The sequence below is a fragment of the Bombina bombina genome, chromosome 5 (assembly GCF_027579735.1).
Source record: "Bombina bombina isolate aBomBom1 chromosome 5, aBomBom1.pri, whole genome shotgun sequence".
NCBI classification, from domain to species: domain Eukaryota; kingdom Metazoa; phylum Chordata; class Amphibia; order Anura; family Bombinatoridae; genus Bombina; species Bombina bombina.
Window position 1 is genome coordinate 411,289,126 of NC_069503.1, and position 16,868 is coordinate 411,305,993.

The 16,868-nt window shown below is 34.8% G+C and overlaps 1 protein-coding gene across 1 annotated transcript in view; it reads left to right on the forward strand.

The window, feature by feature from the left end:
- Positions 1–16,868, forward strand: part of RBMS3 (RNA binding motif single stranded interacting protein 3) — a 1,116,133-nt gene that overhangs the window by 236,924 nt on the left and 862,341 nt on the right. The window lies entirely within an intron of this gene.

Genomic DNA, 16,868 nt, shown 5'->3' on the forward strand with positions numbered 1-16,868 from the left:
GAAAAAAACAAACACTAAATTACAAAAAAAAATAAACACTAAATTACAGAAAATAAAAAAATTACAAGAAGTTTAAACTAATTACACCTAATCTAATCCCCCTAATAAAATAAAAAAAGCCCCCCAAAATAATAAAATTACCTACCCTACACTAAATTACAAATAGCCCTTAAAAGGGCCTTTTGCGGGGCATTGCCCCAAAGTAACCAGCTCTTTTAAAAGCCCTTAAAAGGGCTTTTTGCGGGGCAATGCCCCAAAGTAATCAGCTCTTTTACCTGTAAAAAAAAAGAAATACAATACCCCCCCAACATTACAACCCACACACACCTACTCTAAAACCCACCTGATCTCCCCTTAAAAAAACCTAACACTACCCCATTGAAGATCACCCTACCTTGTGCAGTCTTCACCCAGCCGGGCACCGATGGGGCAGAAGAGGACATCCGGACCGGCACAAGTCTTCATCCGATCCGGCCAGAAGTCTTCATCAAATCTGGGCATAAGAGGTCCTCCAAGCGGCAGAGGTCTTCATCCAAGCGGCATCTTCTATCTTCAATCAATCGGAGCGGGTCCATCTTCAATCCAGCCAACGTGGAGCCATCCTCTTCTTCCGATGTCCTAACACTGAATGAAGGTTCCTTTAAATGACGTCATCCAAGATGGCGTACCTCGAATTGACCTTGCATTCTATTGGCTGATCCAATCAGCAAATCGGATTGAACTTCAATCCGATTGGCTGATTAAATCAACCAATCAGATTTTTCCTACCTTAATTCCGATTGGCTGATAGAATCTTATCAGCCAATCGGAATTCGAGGGACGCCATCTTGGATGACGTCATTTAAAGGAACCTTCATTCAGTGTTAGGACATCGGAAGAAGAGGATGGCTCCGCATCGGCTGGATTCAAGATGGACACGCTCCGCTCCGATTGATTAAAGATAGAAGATGCCGCTTGGATGAAGACTTCTGCCGCTTGGAGGACCTCTTCTGCCCGGATTCGATGAAGACTTCTGGCTGGATCGGATGAAGACTTGTGCCGGTCCGGATGTCCTCTTCTGCCCCATCAGTGCCCGGCTGGGTAAAGACGGCTCAAGGTAGGGTGATCTTCAATGGGGTAGTGTTAGGGCTATTTGTAGTTTATTGTAGGCTAGGGCTTAGTGTAGGGAATTTTATTAATTTGGGGGTCTTTTTTATTTTATTTTATTAGGGGGATTAGATTAGGTGTAATTAGGTGTAATTAGGTGTAATTAGATTTTTTTGTAATTTAGTGTTTATTTTTTTGTAATTTAGTGTTTTTTTTTCTTAATTTAGTTTATTGTATTTAATTGTAATTAATTGTAGGTAGTTTAGTTTTAAATAGGATTAATTTATTTAATTGTAGTTATTTTATTTAGATGTATTTAAATTATATTTAAATTAGGGGGGTGTTAGGGTTAGGGTTAGACTTAGGTTTAGGGGTTAATAACTTTATTATAGTGGCGGTGACGTTGGGGGCGGCAGATTAGGGGTTAATAATTGTAGGTAGGTGGCGGCGATGTTAGGGATGGCAGATTAGGGGTTAATAACAAATTTTATAATGTTTGCGAGGCGGGAGTGCGGCGGTTTAGGGGTTAATGCATTTATTATAGTGGCGGCGATGTCCGGTCGGCAGATTAGGGGTTAATTATTGTAGGTAGGTGGCGGCGACGTTGTGGGCAGCAGATTAGGGGTTAATACATATAATGTAGGTGTCGGCGATGTTATGGGGCAGCAGATTAGGGGTTCATAAGTATAATGTAGGTGGCGGCGATGTCCAGTTGGCAGATTAGGGGTTAATAATTTTTATTATAGTGTTTGCGATGTGGGGGGCCTCGGTTTAGGGGTTAATAGGTAGTTTATGGGTGTTAGTGTACTTGTTAGCACTTTAGTTAAGAGTTTTATGTTCCGGCGTTAGCCCATAAAACTCTTAACTACTGACTTTTAAATGCGGTAGAAGTCTTGCCAGGAGAGGGTCTACTACTCACGTCTTCCAAGACTTGTAATACCAGCGTTAGGCAAATCCCATAGAAAAGATAGGATACGCAATTGACGTAAGGGGATTTGCGGAAGGGAAAAGTCACGGAAGAAAAGTGAGCGGTACACCTGTACCTGCCAAACTTGTAATACCAGCGTTAGATAAAAAGCAGCATTAGGACCCCTTAACGCTGCTTTTTAAGGCTAACGCAGAACTCATAATCTAGGAGTAAAATAGGAACGGAAATTTCTGATACACTCATTCTACTAAAATTTGTTCTGCATTTTAATTCAGAACTATGCAGCAAAACAATATGGGATTTAAACTTTTTCTTACTGACCTTCTTCTTACTGTATAGTATTAGGCCAATCTATGTTCTCTGCACTCTCATATTTCCTGTTTCAAACTTTTCTCTGTAATGATCGATCTATAATATTTTTTAGCACAAGCTTGTTTTTTTTTTTAATTATCAATGGGTAGACTTTTAAATTCATCCTATTTTCAGCCTGAAATTCGACAAATATGGAATCTGCATTTAAAAATACTAAAATGTCCATTATATGAATTTTACATGTATGGATAAGTCCAATTTAGTTATATTCTGATTATTCTGCAACATTTCAGTGCTTTTCCACATATCTCATGCACAATATTATCTACTAAGATATGAATTTCATAGTCATTGTAATTTTTCTTATTCACATAACAATATTTCTATTTTGGGTATGAAAAACTGCATTAAAAGTAGTCATGTAACCTAAAATGTATATGTATATAGTATCTTGAGTTTTATTTTGTCCTGCTTTTTAATGACAAAAGACTAAATACACATGGGTTAAATAACCAACTCTAACATAGATAATTCTAACAACAGATAACATTATCATAAATAATGATAAAATGGAAATGTGGAAAACCAAAATATAATTATTTCCCAGACAAGAAAATCAATTGATTGTGTTAATAATAATATCAGGTTCAATATTTTCCACAGAAAAGCAAAAAACATTTTTGTCATTACAATTTTATAAATGTGAAGTGATGATATGAGTTTTGAGAATGCACAGACTAAGGGGCCAATTATCTAAACTTTACCAAGCCTGACCTGGTTGTTTATGCCGACCCTGGCAGAGGTTGCCCTATTGGAATTATCTTTAAAAAGGGGCGGCCCCTGCTATTGGTGAGATGCATCCTATAGAAAGTAAATGAGCTTGTTGGAAAGGGAAACTTCACTGTGTAGGGCAAAGTTAGCAGTGAGCAGGGGGCACACTTTAAAAATTAAATCCTACTTCAAAAAATAAACACTTTGAATGGCTTTCTGCGCTTAGCATATTATTATTGCCTCTATTTTTGTATGCATGTGCTTTTTCTATTATGGTATTAAGAATTTGGGGTATTTTGTCACAACCTTGCCACCTTTTATTTTGCAAGAAAAAACAGAGAGATCTGTAGGGTGGAAATGTTTAGATTTTTGTTGGATTTGAAAGAAAATGTCATGCACGCCCATGCACAGCCCATTTTCTGATAAAACAACAACTATATTTTGTATTTTGTAATAAGTATGAATTTCTATGCTTTTTGCACATCCAGTGTACTTAAAGGGACATGAAACCCAACATTTTTATATTTCTTATTTTTCATGATTCAAGTAGAGCATGTGATTTTAAACAACTTTCCAATTAGTTCTTTTATCCAATATGCTTCATTCTTATGGTATCCTTTTTTTGAAGGAGCAGCTATTCACTGCTGGGAGCTATCTTAAGACATTTGATGAACCAATGCAAAGAGACATTTTTGTGCAGCCACCAATCAGAAGCTAGCTCCTGAGCCTACCTAGATTTGCTTTTCATCTAAGGATACCAAGAGAATAAAGCAATTTAGATAATAGATTCAAAATGGAAATTTGTCTAAAATCACATGCTCTGTCTGAATCATGAAACAAATGTTTGGGTTTACTGTCCCTTTAAATTATTATTTATGCTGTACATATTTAATACAAAATTTTTTTCTGTGTAATTAGCTTACAAATTTGACGTTTTTGATAAAATATAATTTTTAAGTATTCATTTACGATTTTTGTTGCACCTTAACAATGCAATTTTTTTCGTGCGTACTTATTTTTGAATGGTTCAGTTATTATTTTTTTAAATTATTTTTCATTTAAGACTTTCATTGTGCACTTTTGTAATGTATGCATCTCCTTCCCATTCGAAAATGCAGAAAACACCCTTAGAGAGTCACCTTGTTTTCAGTGTAAAAAGTTGCTTTAAAGAATTCCACCAGGGAAATAGAAATGCTGGAATACAGACAAAGACAAAGGAGGAGCCTCATAGGGTAAATATGTTCGGTATAGTGAAAACCAGAAAGTTAAGATAAAGGGCAACTTACAGATTGCAGGACACTACTAGTAGTGTGCATGGCGTGTACTGGAGACCACCGGCCCCTCTAGTAGGACAGTGTCAGCAGTCACAGCAATCTGCTTGTATGGAAGCAAACCGTGTCAGCCTCACTGTCCTCACCACCAGTCAAATGGAGACTCCAAGCAGGAAACTAAGTGTGCAATGCAGTATGAGACACTGCCGACTCAGCTCTTCTCGCTCCACCTCGGGTGTCAGACAGTGGATCAAACCACTACAATGTATCATGTGGAAGCAAACGCTCCAAACAAAGTAGAAGTTGGATTAAAAATGTATTTAGCTTTTAAATAAATAAATAAATACATTTTTAATACAACCTCTAGAGGAATTGTCTTACCTTTCTGATTTTTACTATACCGAACGTATTTACCCTATGGGGTAAATTTAACACAGTGCGAGCGGACATGATACAATGTAGCGTATCATGTCCCCTGCACATAGGCTGTCGGCATTTATCATTGCACCAGCAGTTCTTGTTAACTGCTGGTGCAATGCCGCCCCCTGCAGATTCTTGGCCAAACGGCCGCTAGCAGGGTGTGTCAATCAACCCGATCGTATTTGATTGGGCTGATTTCTGTCTGCGGCCTTATTTCCAGGGGAGCACCCGAGTTCATTGTTTGAAGATATAGTTCTTATTGGACTCTCATTGTTGTTGTTTCTACATACCAATTATCACTTCTTTCCTGCCTACACATAAATATTGCCCCCTTTTATTATATTAAATTATCAAAAATATATAAAATTCATATATAAAATTCTTTGGTGGAACTGCAATCATTTAAGATAAACGTTATTAAAAAAAAGTGTAAATTGATACTTAATATTGTGAAGTATAGAAATATCGGGCACACTGAAGTTTCTTATTCAACAATTACAATATGCATCCAGAAATAGGTAATGGAGGATAATAAAACAAAGACATTAGTGTAAATTTACTAAATGTTGAGTGGACATGATTTGCTAGTGAAATGCGTGTGCAATGCTGTCAATCATCCCGACCATATTGGATAGGGATGATTTCAATCCGCCACCTAAAAGGTAGCGTACAAGTTAAGGAGCAGCAGTCTTATGACCGCTGTTTCTTAACTTTCATTTCAGGCAAGCCTGAAATGATGGGACTCCATAGCAGCATTGTCTGCTTCATAAATGGAGCCCAATGTGTTGTTGTCCTAGATGCAAAGGGCATTAGCCCTTTGCATCTTAGAGAGGTGAAAACTTGTGTTGCAACTGACTTGATCATAGCTTTAAATATCTAGAGCTAGCCTTGTAGAGAACCTATATAAGAAAAATGATCTCTTGGCCATGGAGAGTCATATTATATCCTTTTTTTACTCAACAAATATGGTCCCCATCCCAACACATCAAAATAACTTTAGCTTGCATGGCTTTACATGGGGTTTCACAATTTAGCTCAATTACAATCCATTTGTAAATATCACTACAACTCAGTAATCTTATGCTTGTTAAATGTGCTTTAATAGCACACCAACTTGCACTAGGACAATATATGCTGTATTCCAATCTATTAGAAAACAATAGTCTAATAACAATTTGATAACCTTGAAGTGCTGAAAAAACCTTTTTGTGCTTTTTTAAACTGCATTTTTTTGATCTTCACAAAGATTTTCCCATTTCTTTCAGGTATGCTCACTTCACACGTTAAAAAATGCAGCAGTTTTTTGTTAAGTAAAAAAAATACATTATTTAGACTTTTTTTTTTTTAAACTGAATTTTGTAGTCAAATCAATGGTAAGCTCTCTAGGGAGCAGATACCTTTAATCATTGTGTCCCAATCTACTTTCCCTGACTTGTCTTTTTCAGAATCTGTTGCACATTACAAATAGAGATAGTGGCAATAGCAATAATATATGTTGCACATTACAAATAGAAATAATACCAATAGCAATAATATTACTAGTAATACTACTACTAATAAAATATAAATATGGTTATTATAAGGTTCATCTTTGATTGCAATTACAAGTGGAATGCTAATTTATCATGCGCCCGTAAACAGGCAAACTCGTTGGTTTACGCGCACGCTATAAGATCAGATCTTTGGTTAATTTTGAAAATGTGCCCAAATTAACCCCAAATTTAATGAAAAAAACCCTGCAGAAATCAGTTTTTATGGGTTAAAAGTGGCGGGTGTGGGGTGTTAGAAAAGAACCAGCACTAAAAAGTACCTTTACATCGCGGTTTATGGGGAACTGTAAATATATATGTATATGCTTATATACATGTATATTTATGTGTTAATATGTGTATATACACATATTAACACATACATATATATGTATATAATCATATACATATATACTGTATATATATATTTAACTTTTGCTGCCCATCACTGTGCAAATTATCCCCTTCATTGCGCTAGGTTCTCAGTTGTGTCTCAAGGCATGAGAATGAGGCTCCCATTGGAGACTATGGAAACGAGTTCTCATGAGCGCAAAGGTTCCATGAAATGTGTAACTTGTAATACCAGTGTGTAATTTTCGTGCGCTGGTATTACTAAGTGGAGTGCAAATACCACTTTTCCGAAAGCAATATTTTGCTCTCCACTTGTAAACCAGCCTTAAATGTTTGGAAAATTAAACATAATAATTATAAATTTACTGAAAATAATATAAAATTATTAATTGCCCATGTCATGAATTGATATTAATGGATAAGTGAAAACACCTGCATTCAAACATATAAAGCTGTAATCACAAATAAATGGCTACAAGGCCCCATGTGTTATAGGTATTATTTGTTTTTCATGTGTTTACCTACAATTTGTTGTTTTATTGTTTACTATTTTGAGCAGTTTTTTTTTAATTAATTAGAATTATGTTGAAAGCCAAGAAGATATAAGCTGACCTGCCATACAATATTTTTTTTTTTTTTTTTTTTTGGGGGGGGGGGGGGCACAGTTGCCTATCATAATAAGTAACAATAAAAACAACAATAAATTAAATGGTAACTAATAAAAAGTGTCCAAATAAAATTAACAACAATAAAGTTCCTCATAGGCACTATCTCAAGTGCTAAACGTGCAGGCTGGTTTTCACAGTATGTAGATGATTGGGACCCTCGATTCTGCTCCACTTTAAGACTTGTTTCCTGCTCTCTTGGGGTAATCCAGTAACACTGAACACACGCCAGGATCAAAACAGCAACAGTTAAAAAGCAGTAAACAATTTAGTAAAAACAAATATAACCTGAAAGCAATGTGTTTCTAGTGGAAGTATGCTGTTTTATTAGCACTAAAGAATTTTGTAGCGCTATACAAATAAATTATAATAAATAAATATTAATTAGAAACATCTGTATAATAGTTTATATTTATATTACTACCTTTCCATAACATACATATTTTATCTGATTAGAGTGCATTAAAATAATCATGTCATTATTCCATTGTACGCATTTGTTAAAGGGTCATGAAACCCATTTTTTTTTCTTTCTTGATTCAGATAGATCATATATTTTAAACAACATTCTAATTTACTTATATCATCTAATTTGCTTCATTCTCTTGGTATTCTTTGTTGAAGTAGCAGCAATGAACTATTGAGAGCTATTTCAAAACGAATTAAATAATACAAATACATTGGAAAGTTGTTTAAAATTGTATGCTCTATTTGATTCATGAAAGTAATAATTTGGGTTTCATGTCCCTTTAAAATACTGAATAAAGAAATCAGTGATCTGCCATGTAAAGCATGGTATTTTCTATGCCATTTCCCCTTGTAAAACAATTGTTGAAATAATGCCTACCATTCATGCAATGCAAGTTGATCTGATTGTTGTGGATATGACCTCTGAGCCAAATTTAATATATTTAGACTGGGAGCCTTTATATTATTAGACAAGTAATTAATGTGTACTATAACACCCATTGAGTGTTTTGAGAATAAGAACAGGCTATCTCTAGCAGCCTAGTAAGTTTCAGGAGTCTGTAATAAATTATGCATGCACTTCTCTTCTCCTACACAAGTTCTAACAAGAACATATCTCATTACCACTTACCATGAAAACATCTGGATTTTATGGGAAATTGAGAGGCATGATAGCAGTTGTAAGGAAGTAAAGCAAACATGATTGACAGTCTGAGCCTTGATAAATGACCCACTACGGCTGCTGCGTTAGATAAATATCTTGGTGTAAATTCAAACTTCGATTATGCCATGAAAACAGCACAATTGTTTGGCTTTTACAGAATTTCTTGAAGAAACATTTTCATTTTGCTATTTGATACTCAGTACATGTAGTCAGCTGAAATTTTTACAAAAAATAAATTGAATTAATTTTTTAACATATTATATACTTAATATAAATCTGCAAAAATTGTTACAGCCTTAAACTATAATATTGTTACTTCCCAGGAATCTGTTCACTGTCATATTTCCTGCTCTAAAATAAAATGGAAAATACCTATCTTACTTATAAAAAGCCCACAGTTATTTCAAATTCATTTTACTCTGTATTGCCTCCAAACTACTAAAGTGATTCATTTACAATACCTTAAACCACTCTATTCTTTCTCTCCATTTGACCCTCTACAATGGGATTTCTGACCTTAGCACTTCTCAAAAATTATTTCTTATACCTCCCAGCAGGTCTTATGACAAAGGGGATTATCTCATCCTGCAAATGATCTACTGCTTGGTGCAATTTAGCTATTTGACATTTCTTCCCTAACATTTCTACCTCTTTATAGTCAGATTTTGGGTAGTTCCATTAATTCATTGCCACACTAGGTTGTAGTACTGCATTACTCATTCTTGGGCCCTTTTGGGTCTTTCCATCTCTGAATCTTTCTTGAAAGACATTTATATATTTATGTGGTCTCCCAAATGTGTTCCCCTCTGTTAAACCAGGTCACAAGGTCACAAACTGTATTACCTTTATTTGTTTGTGGATGTAATTGCGCTTCCTAAAGGTCAATATTTGCATTAGTGCATTAGTGTCAAATCCTTTAAATATTCAGACTGTCCTTCATATTGAATAAATGTGCATCAGTGTTGCTATTATTTAAAGAATAAATAAATACTTTAGAACTGAATAACTGAGAAATACACAATAAAAAAAAAATGCAATAGCATACTTTTAATTTGAAGTGAGCAGAGTAGAATATTTTCTGGCAAATTTCAAAGTTATTTCAATTTTCCCTCCTCCGATATAATGTGACAGCCATCAACCAATCACAAAATGTATGTACACATATATACTGTGCATTTTTGCACATGCTCAGTAGGAGCCTCAGAAAGTGTGTATAAAAAAATATGCATGTTTGTAATGAAAGTATATTGGAAAGTTTTTGTAAATTGAATTATTTATCTGACTCATAAACTTTAATTTTGACTTTAGTTGCCCTCTAATTGCAATTGCAAAATAAATATATCAGATATTATTATGTCATATTAATTTGACCTTATATTCACACTCATCTTGAGTCATCTGCCATAGTTATTCTATTCAGTCCTCAAGTATATATTAAATCCTTCTTATAATAAACAAAAACATGACATTTGTAGGCATCATGTTAGAGGGTAAAATATGCAATAAATAGTGTATAAAGTTTGCTGTTCTCTGTTTTGTATAATTTATCTTCATTCATAGGAAAAAAAATAACTTGTTACTTTCTTCATGGTTTAGATTTAAACAGATTTAAATTATTTGAGGCTGTTTAATAACTGGAATTATTTTTTCCTCCATAAGTATGTAAACCATGATTTGAATTGATTCTATCTTTTAGTCATTTTGTCTATACATGACAACAAATGCTGAAATAAATAGCTAATGAATGAAAACAGTGTAAATGTTTATTGGCATACACATACATCTTCATATTGCCTATTGTCTAAAGGCATCTTCTCTTTTACTGTTTTAAATATTTAGAACAATTCATTTAATACAATTTCCACGCAGGACTGACTGAAATTAAAGTTATATGTATATGTAGCCTTCCCTATCTCCCTATTGTAATTACCAGTTATTCTTACATTTTAATTGATTCTGTGAATTTGATGTTTGTGTGGTAAATTGTATTATTTTAAAATATACCTAGAAGTGTTGGATCCACTAACACACAAAACAAAATGCTTAGCTGATCCTTTGAACCCTGCCACTTTGTTCAGGCTACTTTTAATTTCTTTATACAACTCTGCTCTGTGTTGCTAATCTGAGGCTGCATAGACCAGGAACTTGTTATATTCAAGGCCAATGATTGGCTGCTTGGAGCAGATTTCCCTAAATAAAAAAAGCATCTGAGCGAAATGTCAGGGTTAGAGGACTTAATTAAGGTAGAGTTACAAAAAGTTTTAGTTTTAACATTATGCTATGTTAAATTTATTATATATCGTTTTCATTCTTCTTAGCTTATTATTCCAATCAAATTATGATTTTAGGTTATGTTTGTTGCAGTTTAATACCTGGGCTTGCCAAGCTATCAGTAAACTGGAATACAGGTCACTGAGAAATATATATTCATGCTTTTGAAAAGTAAGAGATATGTGGATGTCACTTTGAAATTCAGATTTATTTTTTAATATGGACATTATTTCACTATTACATTTAAATATATATTCTGTATAACAGTTGACCAAATAATTTTATGGATAAACACTGTAAAATAATTTGAAAAATATGAACCCTTGTTAGCCTCATCTTAAATTATGCTATTTTCTATCACTGATTTTTAAGAATATGTATATTTTTATTTTACTTTTAGACACTTAGGTCTGGAATAACTAAAAAAAACAGATTATTAATATAAAAACAATAGTATTACCATCATTATTATATATGTAATATATTATACATGCAACCATATAAACATTTGAATTATTTTATATATAACTAGGCGATAAACCTGCCCAGAGGGCAGTCTATTTTTTAAAAACGACAAACCCCAAAGCTAATATTACACAAAATAAAAAATGTAAAATTACAGAAAAAAATCATCAAAGCTATCCAAAATAAAAAATTTAAACCAAAACTAATACCCCTATAAATATAAAAAATCCCCCCAAAATAAAAACACCCCCTAATCTAATACTACACTACCAATAGCTCTTAAAAGCGCTTTTGCAAGACATTGCCCTAAGTTAAATAGCTCTTTTACTTAAAAAAGTTACCAATTACCACCTAACAGTAAAACCCCCCACCCAACCATCCCCCCAAAATAAAAAAAAACTAAGTCTAAAAAAACCTAAGCTACCTAAAGGGGCATTTGTATGGACATTGCTCTTAAAAGGGAATTCAGCTCTTTTACTGCCCTTAAAAGGACAATCAGCTCTTTCACAGCCTAAAAAAATAATAAAAAAAAAATAAAAAAATAGTGGACCTCACACAATTATAGTATAACTGTGTGTCCAAAGAAGGAGGTGCGCCAATCTTAAACCCCTCTTATATATTGTATATAGAGAATAAATCAATTATTGATAGAAATTATAAAATTATCATATAAGGGAGATTTGGAAAATCTATTCAATGATGATTCAATAACGATACCTACAAAAAACCCTAAAAAATTCACATAGAAACAGAACGCTTATATAGATTAATATTCCATTAAATTGTCCCAATATGCGTAAATGTCCTGTAAAATATGTTTCCCAGAGACAATATCCTCTCAACATACAACCCTCTATCAGATGGTTAGCAGCTCTCTCCACAATAAGATCGACAAATCAAAGCAAGTCCTGGAAGACAAAAAAGAGAGGCACCCTTGGTGCAGCAAGTCCTAAACAGTGTATAACCAATTCCAGCAGATAGTGATTTAATACTCACAAATGGAGTAGCACATCTAGTGCAATAATAGGTGAGCTGAAATTTTAGAGACATTCGGCTGACTCCCCGAATGGCGGGTCAGCTGTGCAGAAAAGCAGAAATCCACCGGCGTCATGATTTCCAATAGAGCTTGCAAACTCTGGGTGCCAGCTACATTCCAATCGTGGTAAAGTCCACAAACAGTATTTAATGAAATCCAATTTACCGGAGCAAGGTGGATAAATAAAACACTTTTATTAAAAACACAATAAAAAGTTGCTTTGCAACGCATTTCTCGGCTAGATATGCCGTTTCATCAGGCTACATAATTGTTACAATCTACCTTGCTACCTTTTAAAAAATGAGTGAACCAATCCAATGCTGTGTATTACACACACCCATGAAAAATTGCATCTGTGCTCATTATGGCCAGTTGGTAAGTTCCCGGGTGTGTGAAAGACACAGACTTGAAATCTATTAGCAACGAAGCATATACAAGATAACCATAGCATATGTTTTGAACAAGACACAGTGTGGAGGACGCCGGCATGGTGGATATGCTGTGAATCTGGCAATATCAAGTTCGAATATCAGAGCAAGTGAAGAGCTGCATAGGCAGAATACATCGCTGTAAGTCACACCACGGATGAGATCCTGTCAGGTAATACCGTAGAGTGTGTGAAGAAAGCGAAGGTAAGCCATGCAGTAATAAGTCTTGCACCCTGCAATCTTGAAGTTTGGTGTATCATTTGCACATGGGATTAAGCTTTCAACAGTGAATTACCTTTCTTGGACTCTCATATCATTGTCTCAAATCCGGTACCGGATCAAATATATGGCATTGAGATATCAAGGACGGTATTCTGTTTATCTGTAACCGGAGCGTGTTTATAACACTCAAGTGCCCGGTATTAGAGATGGACTTTCTCATGAGTCGATTTTAATCCTGCATATGCTAGCCAACAGACGTCAGTAGTGCACTACACCTGCAACTAGTATTTTTATGCACCCTAATGATGTTTCATAATGAAAACAAAAAAGCAACATTTCTGTTCCCAAATTAGATACACATGAACCAATCTTTAGACTATCTATATATACAGAGATCCTTTCTGTTGATATTTAGTCTGAAGGCCTTGATTGATTAATGTTCGGTACATTGTGTAAGTATCTTTTGTAAAGATACTAGATCATTGGATCTTAACACTGCTATTCTGTAAATATGACCGATTTCAGTTTACTAACAAATTTCACTGTATATATATATCACTTTTTCCTCTACTTTAAACAAAAAAGAGGGCTGCGGCTCACCTAAGGATTCCTATTGGCTATTACTACAGTCCGCATCCACCTATGAGAAGAAAGAAGGCTGTTCTTAACACGGTTGTCTTTAGAATCGGCATCCGCTTTTGCCCTGAGGAAACCCCTATGACTACTAACAGTCACGTGGGGGGTGAAACGCGCGTCGGCAGTGACGTGAGGAGCGGAGGTGGACGTGTCTGTTGGACAGATCGCTGTTAGCGTCCACGCTGTTTAAAATCCTGGATCACGGAGAAATGAAGCAAGTTTATCCAGTTTACACTGAAACAACATTGGGATATTTAACCACCTAAAGCAGAAGATACGGTTGTATTATAAGTATAAAGTTTTAACTTTGACACACCAATCCGCAACTCTTTACTATACCGAAAGGTTTTGGATGCACTGTGTATAAACACGGATCTACTTTGCAGGACAATTTGAATTTTGGAAACTGAAATTCTGTCTATGGGTGTCAAATATACACTGCTTTATTACTTTAATTGTATCAAACCGTCTTATGTATTTGCTATTTGCTATCTTACTGTGACAGATAACACTAAAAGGCTTTGGGGGAGCGTTAACATAGATCCAGGGAAACTAACATTCATGACACCTGTTACCTTTCTAATATTGGTGGTGCCCGCTGAATACTGGAGTTGTTAATCCTCTTCCCCATAGCCTCTCCTTGCTATTTGCTATTTGATAGCCTGAATAAACGCAACCATTGTCAACATACCATGAATTATATGGAAAATTCAATCAGCCTGTAAAATTGGGTTATACGCACATAGATCCAGATTCATTATAACAAGACGCCTGATACCTTTAATTATACTGGTGGTGTCCGCTGTTACTGAAGTTGTGGTATTACCCTTTACAGTCAAAAAAGTCTTTATTTTGATTGAAATTAACCTGTTATTGACTGGCTGTTTAAGTATTGTGCACAATACTGGGAGACATTCCCACACACATAGATGTATTGCTAATGTGATTTTGTGTATACTCTTGCAGGCTACATTACTGACATAGATCCTCATGGTTCACTATGGTGGCAGTTTTTACGTTTTGCTCGTAACCACCCACTAGTGGAGGTGTTGTCAGTTCAGCTAGCTCACAGTTGGAATATTTACTATGCTGCTTCATGTGATTCCTATCTAATAAAATTGTACAGCTAAATCTGTGCTTAGACATTTCCTAACCAACGCTTCCATGTTTATTGGTTCATGAGTTCTAATTATACTTTACTTTGTTTATCAGAGATACCCTTGAGATGGCCTACAGGTGAATGGTAAATGGGGGCAGTATCCACTTACCGCTATTAAGCGGAGCTGGACAATTGTTTCAGCGGTTCATTATTATTAAAAAGATGTGCTGAAATCCCTGTCTATATAGGTAGTAACCTTATTGCGGTTACTATGGAATCTCTCTTATAAAGCATTAATATATAATTACTTTAAGGGTCTGCACACCATAATTTTTTCCTTCATAAAAGGTTTTCTCACCTGGGCGTTGCCTTTCAGCCTAAGGTAAAGATACAAACTTTAGGCCTTACCAGCCTCCCTATCCCATCTATATTTCGAATTTGTAATTTGTTCAATGCCATTTTTTCAGCATGTATCTTTCTGGCTATGTTTTTATTAAAATGTATATGTTCAGCAAACCTGTTTAGGATGTAATTTCCAATTATACTGCGAGGGTGTTTTTGGTGCGGCCAGGTATCCGCTTTAGCTCTTTAGATTTTGTAGAGCTCTATTCTAACTAATTTGGTTATATACATTTAGGATTGCCAGCACATAACACAATAACCCTATCATAATATCTGTGTGCCCCCTACCCCTAGAAACATATATATATATATATATGTACACACAACAGCTCAAATTAGAATATACATACCTTTAAATATAAGCAGTGTGATCATACCTATCCGACTATATAATACAATTAGTTCTCAAAGTAAGGGATCAATCTTTTTCCCTGAATATTAGTTGATAAAAGTAAAAACATTGCTACATATAAAGAACAGCTAAGAGGTTAATCTTGATGACAATAAGTATATATACAATAAGTGTATATAATGTGAACAAACTAGTTTTTCTAACCTTTATATGGGTAGCTTTGAACATCAATACATCTATCAATCAAAATATGGGGCGAACCTGGTGTTCTATGGCAGATTTATAGATGATTTAATTTGCTTATGGAATGGTACTAAGGAGGAAGCATCACAATTTGTTAACCACCTTAACACCAATGATAGAGGCTTAAAATTCACCAGCTGTATTCATTCGGAAGGCGTGGTGTTTTTGGACCTGTGTCTGCGATTTAATGGATTAGGCGGTATAGTTAGTTCCACTTACTTTAAAACCATCGATAAGAATAGCTATTTAGAATTTTCTAGCAACCATTATTACCCCTGGAAAAGGAATGTCCCTTACGGAGAATTTAAAGGGACAGTCAAGTCCAAAAAAAACTTTCATTTTTCAAATAGGGCATGTAATTTTAAACAACTTTCCAATTTACTTTTATTAACAATTTTGCTGTGTTCTCTTGGTATTCTAGTTGAAAGCAAACCTAGGAAGGTGCATATGATAATTTCTAAGCCCTTGAAGGCCGCCTCTATTTTATTTACTTTTCACAGCAGGGGAGAGCAAGCTCATATAGGCCATATAGATAGCATTGTGATCACACTCATGGCTAGTGGCAGACACTGCACTAATTGGCTAAAATGCAACTATATGCAAAATAACTAAAAGTCATGTGATTAGGGGTGGTCAGAAGATGCTTACATACAAGTTAGTCACAGAAGTAAAAAGTGTATTAATATAACAGTGTTGGTTTTGCAAAACTGGGGAATGGGTAATAAAGGGATTATCTATCTTTTTAAACAACAAAAATTCTGTTGTTGACTGTCCCTTTAAGAGAATCAGGCGCAACTGTAGTCTAATATCTGATTACAATGAACAGAGTCATATACTTAAGGAAAGATTTACAGAGAAACACTATCCTGTGGATCTCATTAATCCAGTTATCATCATGCCGGAAATGAAAACAGGGATGAATATTTTCAAAAATATAGAAATGATAAAAAAGATAAACAAGAGACCTTAAAATCCGCTGAGATCAGATTTATTACACAATATAATTGTAGCCATAAATCCATAAGGGAAATTTTTAAAAAAACATTGGAGAATACTTAAAGGGACAGTTCATCCAAAAACTTTCTCCCCTTTAAATTATTCCCAATGATCCTTTATAACTGCTAGAGTGTATTAAATTGGTTGCAAGTAGCTCCTTTACTCATATTTCAGCATTTGAAATAGCTGATTTAGCTTGTGGTTTCCCAACCTATACTGAAAGTTTTGATACTGGCGTATACGCTATTGACAA